This window comes from Coenobita brevimanus, chromosome 73 (assembly GCF_032717465.1).
Source record: "Coenobita brevimanus isolate Jiangsu-jjx chromosome 73, ASM3271746v2, whole genome shotgun sequence".
Taxonomy (NCBI): Eukaryota; Metazoa; Arthropoda; class Malacostraca; order Decapoda; family Coenobitidae; genus Coenobita; species Coenobita brevimanus.
The window spans coordinates 7,157,977-7,171,376 of NC_137026.1; positions in this window are offsets into that span (position 1 = coordinate 7,157,977).

The following is a 13,400-nucleotide window of genomic DNA, read 5'->3' on the forward strand; positions in this document are numbered from 1 at the left end:
CCTCCCAAAGGTATTTACTATCAGCTCTACTTAATTTAGGAGATCTGTAAATTGCTCCTAAGACTAATTTCTCCCTATTGTTACTAATTTCAACCCAGACACTTTCTGTGTCCCTATTTACTTTAATGTCTTCTTTATTATAACAGATTAATGAATCCTTTACATAAATAGCTACCCCTCCCCCCTTTCTTCCCTGACGGTTTGACACAAAAATATTATAGCCTTTTATCTGATATTCTGCTAAATGATTCTTTCATCTCAACTTGCCAATAGCCACTTAAAAGATCTAGGGAGGAAAAAACACAATTGTTTTCGCCTAAGGATTCCAGCAAATTAGTAAGTACAGGAATTGGAAATCTGTCCGGGACAGTCAGTGCATTCACGCGTCTGTAATCTATTACTGGTCGAAACTCACCACCTTTCTTTGGATCCAGAAATAGTGGGCTGTTCCACGGGCTATCAGTGTTCAATGACCTCATTATCTAACATGTCTTGAATAAGACGATCAGCTTGTTGACATTGGCTATGTGGTAAACGTTAGGCAGGTATATATACTGGCTGAGCTCCAGGCTGTAATGTAATGTTATACTTTATGAAATCCGTCTTTCCCATATTCTCACCGGGTAGGGCTACTACTTCACGATAGTCTCGCAAGATATTAATTAATTGATGTCGGTGTTCCGGGAAATCACTTTGGTTCACATGTGATTCAAGATTAGATGGAATATCGGTGGACTGAACAACTGAGCACACATCGGCAACAGTGTGTGGGAAATCCTGGTACACACGTACGGCCGCTGGGTATACCAAGAAATCGCCAATCTGTGTTCCCGTTCGTAAGGTGAATGCAGCATTTGTGATGTTGGCAATGTACAAGTAACATAAACCATCCTCCAGCACCGTACACAAAGCCGACTCATAAGCTAAGCCATTCATACAACACGTCTCAGGTTAGGTTAGTACATCCATTCCTGCTTTTGCACCCACAACATGAACAGAGACTTTGGTAAATTTGTGCGGCAACAAAATTGTGCACTGATTTGTTACTGCACGCCTTGTCTCTGTGTGTTGTAAAACATCATTCACACTATCTGAGGTAGTTAAATGAAATGTGTCTGAGTCGGCGAGTGTGCCACTGTCAGAGGGGTTGATACGATCTACAGTTGAATGCTCAGAGGATGTAGTACTAGATGGTACTGTACCTGGGTGTTCAGGTAATGGTGTGTGTACCTATTTACTGTTGAGTACTGTTGGAATCACGTTAGCTTTAAAAACTGAGTTGGTTTGGGAAAGTACCGGACGTGGATATTCCATACTAGATATTGGGAAACCATTGACAATTATTGTACGAGAAGCAGGGAGGAGAGCAATAGCTTCTTGGGCCATTGTCAAAAAGCCAATGACAGTGTCCGCTGGATATTTAAGATCATTAGTGACATGAAACTCCACGTCAAAAGGTCTTAAGGCTTTAAGAAGTTGTATTTCTAGTGTGGTCTTTCCTTTGACCTGAAATTCTGAGCCATCCACACCGCATAGGAGAATGTCAGGTGGTTTGAGGAGCCCAACTCTTTTAGTTATTTTCCTAATGTTGTTTAAAGAGGTATCTGAGATCAGGTTTGCCATAGATCCAGTGTCCATAAAGAAAGAGATTTGTACCCCTTCGCTCCATCCTAGAATGACTAAGCCTAAAGATGTTATAGGTCCTACCTGACGAATGGAAAGTTGATTTTCTGTTACCCTATTTTCAGACACCAGCAGATCTTCTGCTGTTAGGTTACATTTCTCCAATCCGAGCACTCGTCTTCCCGCGACTGACGGCTCTTAAGGTAACGGCACTCGTCCATTATTCTTATGATATTTGCATGTTAGACGTCGGGACCGCGAGGGTGCGCTCGGGCGTTCCCGTGAGCGAAAACGTCTTTCTTTGCGTGCACAGCTAGACTCTCGATGACCTATATTACCGCAGTGCCAGCACAAAATTGAGGATTGTTTGCTTCGTCGCAGAGTTGAATTGTCACGACCACTAGAAGGTGAGCGATAGTGTGAGTGAGACCGATTACTAGGTTTGGTTCTTGTAGTTGGCCGTGAATGCGAGGAATCAGATGAAGTAATGCTGGTGTGTTGTACTCTCGCAGTACCACCTGCAGAGGGAGAGGGTGAACTGTAAGAATCGACATGGCGAGTGAAGTCTGTTCCTGACCTTTGTACAATAGCCTTGCTAATGTCCATTATTTTGTCTCCGGGGTTAAAGCTAAGCTGTAGTGCTATTTGTTTTGGAGAGTCCGAAAGCCAATTGAGAAATCTAAAGTAACCAAACAAGTCCACAAAAATACTGAATGCAATCATGATCTCCCCGTTGCGTTGTGTTACCCATTGAGTACCACGGAATAATTGGTGCAACTCTGAACTCGTCGCCCTCATAGTAGCGGCTGCCTCAATTAGTTTTGCATGTTGGGGAGGTACCTTCATGTCCTCCTCCATTTGTTTGAGGAGATTAGTTAACCCTATAAGAGATGCAGCATTGGAATGTTGGCAACAATATTGAGTAAGCCGTTGGCGAAACACGTCAAAAGTTTGGCAATCTTCGAAGTGCCCCGCACGAATAGTGGCTCCTATTAGTGATCTGCCTTGATGGAGTCAACTTAGCAGGTAAGAAACCTTCAAGGATTCAGTTATGATTTGGCGATTATGAATGTCATTTTCGACCTCTCTGAGGAAATCGTAAATCGAAACTGCTATCCTTTCCTGTATTTTTGGGTCCTTTAACATCATCCAAATATATAGACTGGGGAGGTGGAGGGTTCTGAGTCGTCATCGTAGGAAGAGGGTGAGACCGCGAAGGTGAGGAAGTAGGCACAGTAGTGAACTGAGAGAGTGTGTGGGAAGAAAGTGTTGTGGCGGTAGTGGTGTGTGTCGTGGATAGTGATGGTGTATGTGTAATAGTAGGGAAGGATGAAGGCTGTGGAGAAGACTGAGTGGTTTCAGGAGAATCAATTGGAGAAGATGATAGAGTGTCTGGAGTTAATATATCTGGATTTAGGGTAGGAGTAACAGTAGTAGTAGAAACAGGTAGGGAACATACGGTTGGTTTGCTATAAGATCTGCCATTACGAAGATTTACATTATCACTGCATACAGCGTTATCTGTGTTACCATCAGATTCAATAGGGGAGAGATCTACCTTTTTATAAAAGGACATTAACAGAATAGGAAGTAAGCAAATGAAACTGAATGAACAAATGGATGAATAAATGAGAATAAATAAATGGAAATAATCTGTGAAGAAATGATTTATATACAATGAATATGAGTGAAAATGAATGCTTTATTTACAGCTAAGTATGAGTATAATTGGAAGGAAATGAGATGAAGTAGGAGTAAGTGAACGAAAAATTCTGACTGAATGGAAAATGAGGGACCAGAATGCAATGAATGAATAAGAGTAAATAGTGAAAATATCACAGTCTATAGAGACATCTTGGCTTCTCTGTAGAAAGGGATTGATGAATGTGATGGAATGAGGAATTGCATGAAAATGCAGGTAGTAAACACTTGTAGTGAGATGCGGTCCGTGCCAAGGCTGGAGAAAAAGTGAGGCTCTCATCTCCTCGTGATTGGGTGGAAGTGTCCGTGACGTCATTGGGTGGCGGCTCACCACTGGGCGGAACGAGAAGCTGATAGGAGCAGGAGACTGTGACGTAGCTTGGTGTGAGTGGCCATGCTCCCTGGGTGACGTCGGTCTGTGTAGTGGGTGGGGAAAACGATGACGTAACGGTGCCGGGCGGCGGTTGGGGGCTGCTTCCTGGAGTGGGGTCTGAGTTGGAGTTTGTTGGGGGCTGAGACTAACCCATACAGGAGGCCGGACAGGAACACAGGCAGGCAAAGGCAGGTTGTAGGTTGATAGGAGCAGGAGGCTTACGTGGCTGTAGTGGCGTGGTGGTAGGTGGGGTGTTAATGTGAAGAAAATTCCCAAAATTACATCAAAGCTGCTAGGACGATTCCACACCAAGACTGCAAACAGGGCTGGAGGCTAGGGCGGAGATAAACTGTGTGTCGTCGTGGGAAGATCAGCAGCGACAGCAGCGTGGGAAGACAGACACAGCTAAGCCAGCCCACAGAAGATGTAAAATCTCTATAATCCCACTTGCTTTCCATCAAATGTTAATGCTGTCAACCCCCCTTGACGCCAGATGTAGGTGAAGACAAAGTGTAGGAGTTAGTTTTCTGACAATATATTAAACGCCGTCTTGAATCTTTGTACAGCAACACCGGACAGCATCCGTGTCCAACCCCAGACCCATACAGACAGCTACTGCTCGCCGGCTCTCATCCGTCTAGAGCGGTGGTCCCGATCACAAAGGCATGAATCACTCAAGGTAGGCACAATAATCCGCTCATCATAGACATAACATTGGGCGGTGACGCCCTACTTGGATTCTACTTACAACTACTTACATACTATATTTACAGTACATAATATTTACAAATGGTTACAGACAGGGGGTGTGTGAGTTGGGAGCAGGGCAATGTTTTGCGTGGGACAGGGCGACATGGAGGCCATTTGTTTGTGGCCACCCCTTGCTGGATTAAGGCGTCTGGCAATAGATAGATAGACTAATAGACAGAGTGAGGTCAGATCAGCTTATCAGGCATATAATGTGATGTTGGTCAGCCATACACGTCAGTTGCCCTTCACCACCTGTGTAATATGCTGTGAATGTGTACACTTGCCCTCCCATGTGAGATACTGCTGTGTGCAAGTTTGTTACATACATACTTACTGGTACATACATACATACATATATACTGGTGTGAATGTGTACACTTGCCCTCTCATGTGACATACTGTTGTGTGCAAGTTTTTACATACATACATACTGGTACATACATACATACATACATACTGGTGTGAATGTGTACACTTGCCCACCCATGTGAGATGGTGCTGTGTGCAGATTTGTTACATACAGTACATACTTACTGATACATACATACATATGTCAGGACTCCATATTATAAATACAAATCATAACGGAAAGCATGATGGATAGATAGATAGATCGATAGACAGAGCACCAGGCTAGGTGTGGGAACGGGATATTAGCTTGCAACTCTTTAAGTGAAGGAATGTTGATTGTGCACCGGAAGCAGTACATACACACAGACATACAGTGTTCTAGAAGCTTCCACGACAGTAGAGCACACGTGACACAACCCCTGCTACACCAGAATGTAGGAATCTGAGTTCAGAAGGAGACAGGCCATAGAACCGACAGGTAGTAGGAGAAGGAGGCTAGCAACATGGGCGAGAGAGAGAGAGAGAGAGAGAGAGAGAGAGAGAGAGAGAGAGACAGGGAGGTAGCTAGCGGGACTCAATACTTCACTGGTGTGTGAGAGACTTTGTTAATATTTCCAAGACAAATAAAAATAGTCCCATACTAATCTTTACCTCTCCTGTCATTGCATGACAAAAGGGAACAAAGATTATCTACTTACAAAACTACTCACGTATAACAACCGCTCGTCCACGAGTCTAATATATGTATAACTGATCTACAAAACACACTACAAGAAGCTACAAAGTTTCTGTAAGACATACATATATACTGGTACTTACATGCACACACACATACATACATACATTAATACCGCACGTACATTCTGTCTGTCTATCTATAGCTAGACGCCTTAAGTACTGAAAATCAGGATCAAGCCAGCTTTTGCCTTTTTACTCTACGCGAGGTTTCTGTCCACGCTGAGCTGGCCTTAGGACACCTGCGTTATCATTTGACAGATGTACCGCCCCAGTCAAACTCCCCACCTGATTCTGTCCTCAGAGCGGATCGCAGAGGGCCCCGGCGATGCGGGGCGAAGGGTTAATCCCGTAAGGGGTGGCCACAGATAAATCGCCTCCATGTCATTCTACCCCTGCCATTACACTGCCCTTTCCCCAGCTCACCCCCCTCTCTCTCTCTCTTTCTCTCTCTCTCTCTCTCTCTCATATACCTCGCTGCTCCATACCTCCATCTCATCATTATCATCATCATCATTATCCGGACCTCTTTTCCCACCCTAGGGCAGGGTGAGGAGTAACAACGTCAAGTCAGGCCAAATTTGCCCAATCCAATGGGCCATGCTTCCATTCACTCATTATTCAAGCCCCCGGAATCCTGGCACTATCTGACTTTCATTACAAAGACCGACTACCGACTGCCGTCCGCTAGTCAGTGAATGTAAGTGGCCTGGTTGCCACACAGGGTATATTGGCAGCACAACCAGCCATCAAGCTGAGGGTTGACCACCACAGAGGTCAGTGGAGCAGGTCAGGTGTGCCTGTGAGCGACCCTCCTCACTCAGCGGTAAGGGAACATTCATTTAACCGTAATACTTGTGTTGATCCCAAGAATTTCTGTATAATAGACACATGTACAGTAGCTCACAAAAGTATGTTTAAAGTGTGGTGCGAAGAATGGCAGAATGAACAGAATGAAATATTATTCCCGGCCACTTGTCTCGGTGCGGTTGGTACGCATGGTTATGTATCGTGGGTGGTACTGCTAATAAACACATCAACGCCACTATGTGACTGCAAACATCCATCGAATTGTAAATGGTAACAGTTCATCGATATTTATACCTCGGTGTTAAAGAATATAACCAATTACACACATTATACTGTGATAAATGTATCTTGGGAAACATAGTAACTGTGACGGGCAGAGTTGCCATGTTCGAAAACTGACTGCGATGGGCTGAGTTGTCATGTTCGAATATAAGTGAAGGAATGAATTCTCCGAGCTAGGCCTATATTAGACCATATAGCCCTGATAGGGTGATGAGAGCGCTAACTTTCAGCTGAGTAGCTACTCGGGTGGGGCACGAACTCACTACCTCACAGTCTTGAGCTACGCATGCCACCATCGAGTCACCCAGCCCCCCTTGAATATACGTGAAACTCAGATTATTAAACAGCATGAGAAAAATACCCATGACAATTCTTTCGTTATCACAACTACAAATAGATTAACAATGCAGAGGTTAATAATAGCCTATAGGGTCTGCATGTCGGACAATTTTAACCACACATCATTATTTATACATACTACCCGAATGTGGCAATATGTCGATGTCGGAAGATATTGAGGTATGGTGTTTCGTTACGTGAATGGCACAACTTCATAGTAGGTGTCGCGTCGATTGAACAGAGGTCTGGATGCAGGCGGTGGATACAGTGGTTATTAAATGAATAAAAGGAGCCCCCCAAAGTGTGTTTAACCTTACCTTGTATTTATTTTTACATATAATGTCCAATATAAGAATGAATCTCGCATGTCACCTCCACAATACGGCTGGTGTATCAGTGACAAATGGGTTTATACGCTGCTCTAGGGATTAGTTTCAGATAAGTTAATTTACTGTCTTTACATTTCGTTTACCTCTACTTGTCTCTCTAATATTTTTGTGCCGTTCACATTACACTGGGTGTCATATGTCTCCCAGTCATAATCACAGATATTATATAAACACTTTCTCAAAATATATCAGTTCTGGGAAAGCTTGTATACTATTTATCTAGAGTGCTGATAACCTTGTGCTGGCACTCGTGAAAGCATTACAGATGAACCACAGAAAGAGTAACCGTGCCTATGTTAAAACGAACTAGTTGTCACCATAATAACATCAAATATATCTACATATGACAAAGTGATTAGTATTACGTCAGTTAGAAAACGGTATATACAATCCCAGGGCATATGCAGGTGTATGGCAACCACTTCCCAACATGCAGGTCTACCAATTTTGTTGCCGCTTCACGCAACACGTGTCAGATACATCGTCCATTGTGTCAGAATGTATGGTATTTTTTTTTTAAGATACTTTTGGGAGCTACTGTACCAGTAAGAATACTGGAATCCATTCATATTTATCAACGACAACCGTCCTAAACAATTTCTGTATAATAGACACATGTACCTGTAAGAATACTGGAATCCATTCATATTTATAAACGACAACCGGCCCTAAACATTTTGTGTATAATAGACACATGTACCAGTAAGAATACTGAAATCCACTGATATTTATCAACGACAACCGGCCCTAAACAAAGGCGTGTCTGCTGTCCCTCTGAATATATTGTGCAGCTACGTCCTCCTTGTAATTTACATGACGTTTTTTCCTTTTTTATGTAAGTACAATGAGCTCCAGCTCAAATAGTTTTTTTAGCCATTGAATTACCTGACAGGTCATTTGTATCTTTTTAGATCCACTGAAGATGACATAGATGAATTTGTGGAAACGTCTGGGGATAATAGGCTTGTTACATATGTTTGAAAAAGTCCAAATTTTGTGGTCGTAGAAAATTGTAAAGAAAAGAGAATTTTGTACATATACTCTGTTCACTTTAACTTGGTGCACAAATCCCATCTCCAATTTAAATATATATACTGAGCTTAACACTGGAATATGGTGCTAGTCACAAAGAAGTGCTGTGAAAGGCATGTTGTCTTGATATTGTATTATTCTGCCATTGAGCTACAGGAAATAAGCTACATAAGGACAAAAATCACGGCCAAGTTCAAATGAACGCCCTATAGTTGAATTAAAAGTGGCTTAGTTTGTGAAGGAGGGAATGGTGAATGAATGTATGGCTCATTTCACTGGCCACTTTATGGGTAGTTCTCCCAGCTTTGTATTTTCCTTTTTCACTATGTGTATGATGCCCAGCCCAGTAAGTGTACTGGATGTAGTGGTTAGCATGATCATGATGATGATGATGATGATGATAGACGGTTATTAGGTGATTTTTATGATATTGTTGATGGTGATTGTAATAATGGCGATGATGGTGATTGTGCAAATCTACCCTACCCTACCCTACCTTACCCTTACTTACCCTAACCTATCGTAGTTAACCCTGCCTTACCCTCTCCTGCCCTAGTCTAACCCATGCAAATCTACCCTACCTTATCCTACCCTACCTTACTACCCTACCCTACCCTACCCTTACTTACCCTAACCTATCATAGTTAACCCTGCCTTATCCTCTCCTGCCCTAGTCTAACCCATGCAAATCTACCCTACCCTACCCTACTACCCTGCCTTACCCTACCTTACCCTGTGTTACCATACTCTGCCCTACGTAACTCTTCTGTACCCTACCCTGCCTTGCCAGATTCTGCCTTACTCTATCCTGTGTTGCCATTTCTGCCCTGCCTTACCCTGTGTTGCCATATTCTCATATTCTATCCTACAGTACCCTACCCTGTCCTGCCTTACCCAAACCTACCCTACAGTACCCTACCCTGTCCTGCCATACCCAAACCTACCCTACAGTACCCTACCCTGTCCTGCCATACCCAAACCTACCCTACAGTACCCTACCCTGTCCTGCCTTACCCAAACCTACCCTACAGTACCCTACCCCGTCCTGCCTTACCCAAACCTACCCTACAGTACCCTACCCCATCTTGCCTTACCCAAACCTACCCTACAGTACCCTACCCTGTCCTGCCTTACCCAAACCTACCCTACAATACCCTGCCCTGTCCTGCCTTACCCAAACCTACCTTATTGTACCCTACCCAGTCCTGCCTTACCCAAACCTACCATATTGTACCATACCCAGTCCTGCCTTACCCAAACCTATCCTACAATACCCTACCCTGTCCTGCCTTACCCAAACCTACCCTACAGTACCCTACCCTGTCCTGCCTTACCCAAACCTACCCTGCGGTACCCTACCCTGTCCTGCCTTACCCAAACCTACCTTATCGTACCCTATCCTGCCCTACCCTACCCTACCCTACCTCACCATACCATACCCAGTCTAAATCTAGCTTACCTTACCGTCACCTAATCATATCCAACAGTAGCCTGTACCATATCACACTTCCCCATACCATACCCTACCACACCCCTGCCTACCATACCCCTGCCTACTGTACCAAACCAAGCCCTTGCTTGGTTTGAGTGCCGTATGCTACCATAAGGAGGGCCAGTAAATGTGATGCTGGTCAGTGGTATTATTTGCTCACATACACCAGTGCCTCTTGGACTGTATACCACAGCCGTGTGGTATCAAATATACTCTACCCCATTGACTGCTGTTCTGACATAATTTGTCCCGAAATTTTCTGTTCTAAAAGGTACACTCATGATTACTAATCTCTGACTAGAGATGCGTGGTGGGCAGTGTTAAGACCAAACATGAGCCACGCATTCGAACACAGCCTTTACCTAAGTCTACTAATACCAAGTTGGATCACTTCCATCTAAGACGGGTCCAAGCTGGCGCAGGGGCGGAGCATTGGAGTGATGTCAGGTGGCATGAAATGCAAGTTCAGTTGATGCCTGACCGTGGTGGTGAGTGGATGTATGCTGCACTCTCCAGATCATGACACATTTTCAACCCAAAGTGAGGGAAGGGACTGAAATGTATAAGGGAAGGTATGGGGGTGTGAGGGAATCTACTGCTATGTTATACGGTGAAACGAGTCCGCACTTCTTCCCCTTCTTCGTTTTCCCTTATTATAAATGTTCAGTTTGAGTCTTCCCTTTTATACATTTTCTGTTACTTAAGCCGACTGACGTCACACACAAGCCACGCCTCCCTGCGCACTGAGGGAAAGTGAACCGACTTGGTATTAGTAGACTTAGGCCACTACACTACTGGGCGGGGCAAAAAACTGTAACCAGGTGATTTGACGCGTCCTATTCCACATACCTCTGATATTACCATATTTTTATGGTTTCTCTTGCATTACTGTAATCTGCGTTTATTGACAGGGACCGACATTTCTTCCATCTGCAATTGGGCAATTGCCATCAGGTAAACAGGCATGTGCCACTATAGTCGTGGCGCACAACTCTGAGGTCATTATCATACCCTGGCAACCTATCATTCAAAATTGCCTCCGATTTTGTTTCATATTATACACGAATCATTTTATTGTGCACGAATATAGTATACACGAATATCATTATACACGAACATATTATACACGAATCACAAGTGTCTCATTATACACGAAATCAGACGCACTTTTGAATGGTAGTTGCCAGAGCACGATAATAACAACCTCAGAGTCGCGTGCCGGACTATAGTAATAAAGAGGTATAGATGTCGAGTAGTAGCATTATCGTTTTCTGCCTCTGAGGTATGTGATTATAGTTGTAAAAGGAAAAGTTTGGGTCGAGGAATTATAATTCAAGAGTAAATGCAGCCACCAAATAACCTATACTCACTAAAAATGCAATAAAACATCAACAGCGAACTACTAGACAACTCAAGACACAGGCATAAGTATATAGTTTGTGTGTTCTTAAAAAAATCTCGCCACCTTACTACACATGCTATTTGTTACTACACCGCGGTATCTCTATCACAGTACATTATATTTGTCTAAGGGAAGCAAAGGAAAATTGTACCATGATTTCTAAGTCTCTAAAAAGATAACATTTAGTACTCCTGAGGTTTTAACTAATTTTAGGGAGAGAATGTGGAACTAGAAAGGAGATGCAAGGTGTGGGAATTTTGTTCGTAATTACTGACCTTGACTTCATCTTATCAGCAAACTCTGAATATCTCGTAAGGGAGTAGTAGTCATGTACTAATAATGTACATGAATGTAGCTTATAAACATATTTTACACAGTTAACTCGATCATAAGTGCAGCGACACTAGCGCATAAACCACCGAATTGATCAAGACCATGATACCAATTTGAACTTCACGGGCATTGCATCAGAAAAAAAAAAAAAAAATAGGTTACAAAATTATAAAATGTTTTGAGTGTCTGGTGCACGTGTGTAAAATTGCATGTTTGTTATTCAGTTTTCACGCAACCAAGCCAAAAAAATATATAAAAACCGAAATAATCAACCAAACAAAATTGTTTCTAATGCTTTTAAAATGCTGTGAAGACTTGTTAAATCTCGGAAGTTGTTTAAGATCTTTTATGAATACTTCCGAGACTGTCGGCATTTGCGACAGTGTGCCACATGTATGATAATTATCGTATATATACAATAATATTGCCTCTGGTACGACGTACGATACCATTTTCTATTATCGTACAGTTTGTACGATAATTTTGGGCTGAAAGCTAGCATAGCAGTAAGTTTTGTGGCACGCATAGCTAATCATGCACAGATGTTCCACAATGTGACAGACGAGGATCTTAAGAGCTAATGTGGTGGTCATCACTGAAAATATATATATATATATATATATATATATATATATATATATATATTTATGGTTCTACTGAGTTATTACCTGCAAGAGTGAGCACATTTCTATGGATTATCTAAGTCCTATGGACAGCATTCTGTGCTAGTCAGAGTGATTTTCTAGTGGCACTAAGGCTATTTCTTTTCCTTGCAATATTATTTTTGTAATAAAAGATATGATTATACTATCGTAATATTATCATTATGAGATTTTCGTGGTATGCTCTATTCTAATACAAACTAAAGTGATATATATACACCTGAGTATACATCAGTACCTTACAAAATGACGGTTCTGATGAAGATAATTGTAAAGGGTAAGTTTTCTGTAAATAACCAAGGCATCAGTGACAGTTTTAAAATAGGCTACATCAGATTTTTAAACACTGTTTAAAAAAATAAGAATGTACGATAATTCCAACGAAAAATCGATAATTTTGAAGGGCCGGTATGATAATTCCCATCTAATTGTGTGGCAACACTGGTTTGCGAGTGTAAATGGTAATCGACACCATGTTTCAGGAGACCTTGAGGTGTTGTGGTGAGTATCCTGCCTTAACCCGTCACGTCCCGAGCTATTTCGCACCTCCGACCCCCCCCAATCCCGAGGTATTTTCGAAAAATTATTTTTTGGCTAAAACCTCCGCTTTTGGTGAGAAACATCGAAATTTCATAGAGAAATCGCTCACCTGAAGTTTGAAATACTCGATCCAGGTAGCAGTACCTCCTTACCTGACTGGGTTTTCTAACAAGCTGGCACCAAAGAAAACGAGTTCTGTGAGAGGGTAACTATTTCACACCACTCATAAACGGTGTTTATTTATTTACTTGGTACGAATTTATATATAGTATGAGAGTATATTGGTTATCAAACAGCAATATAGGCATTATAAGCATTGTTTCACTCACCACCATACCTGACCTTCTTTTGCTACATTACTTGATCATCATCTGTTTGTTTCTTCCTCTAATGCTATGTAAACTTTGTCCTCCACATTGTCATCGATTGGGGAATCACTCTGGCCCTGAATGTCTTTATTGGCCAGGTCACTGGTAACAGGTGAATTGCCAAGACAATGGCGTGTGGGGGGGGGGAGGTTATGCGGTGTAAGGCATTGTCCCTGCTTGGCATCTTCTAGAGGAATAGAGGAAGGTGTCCCGTGTAT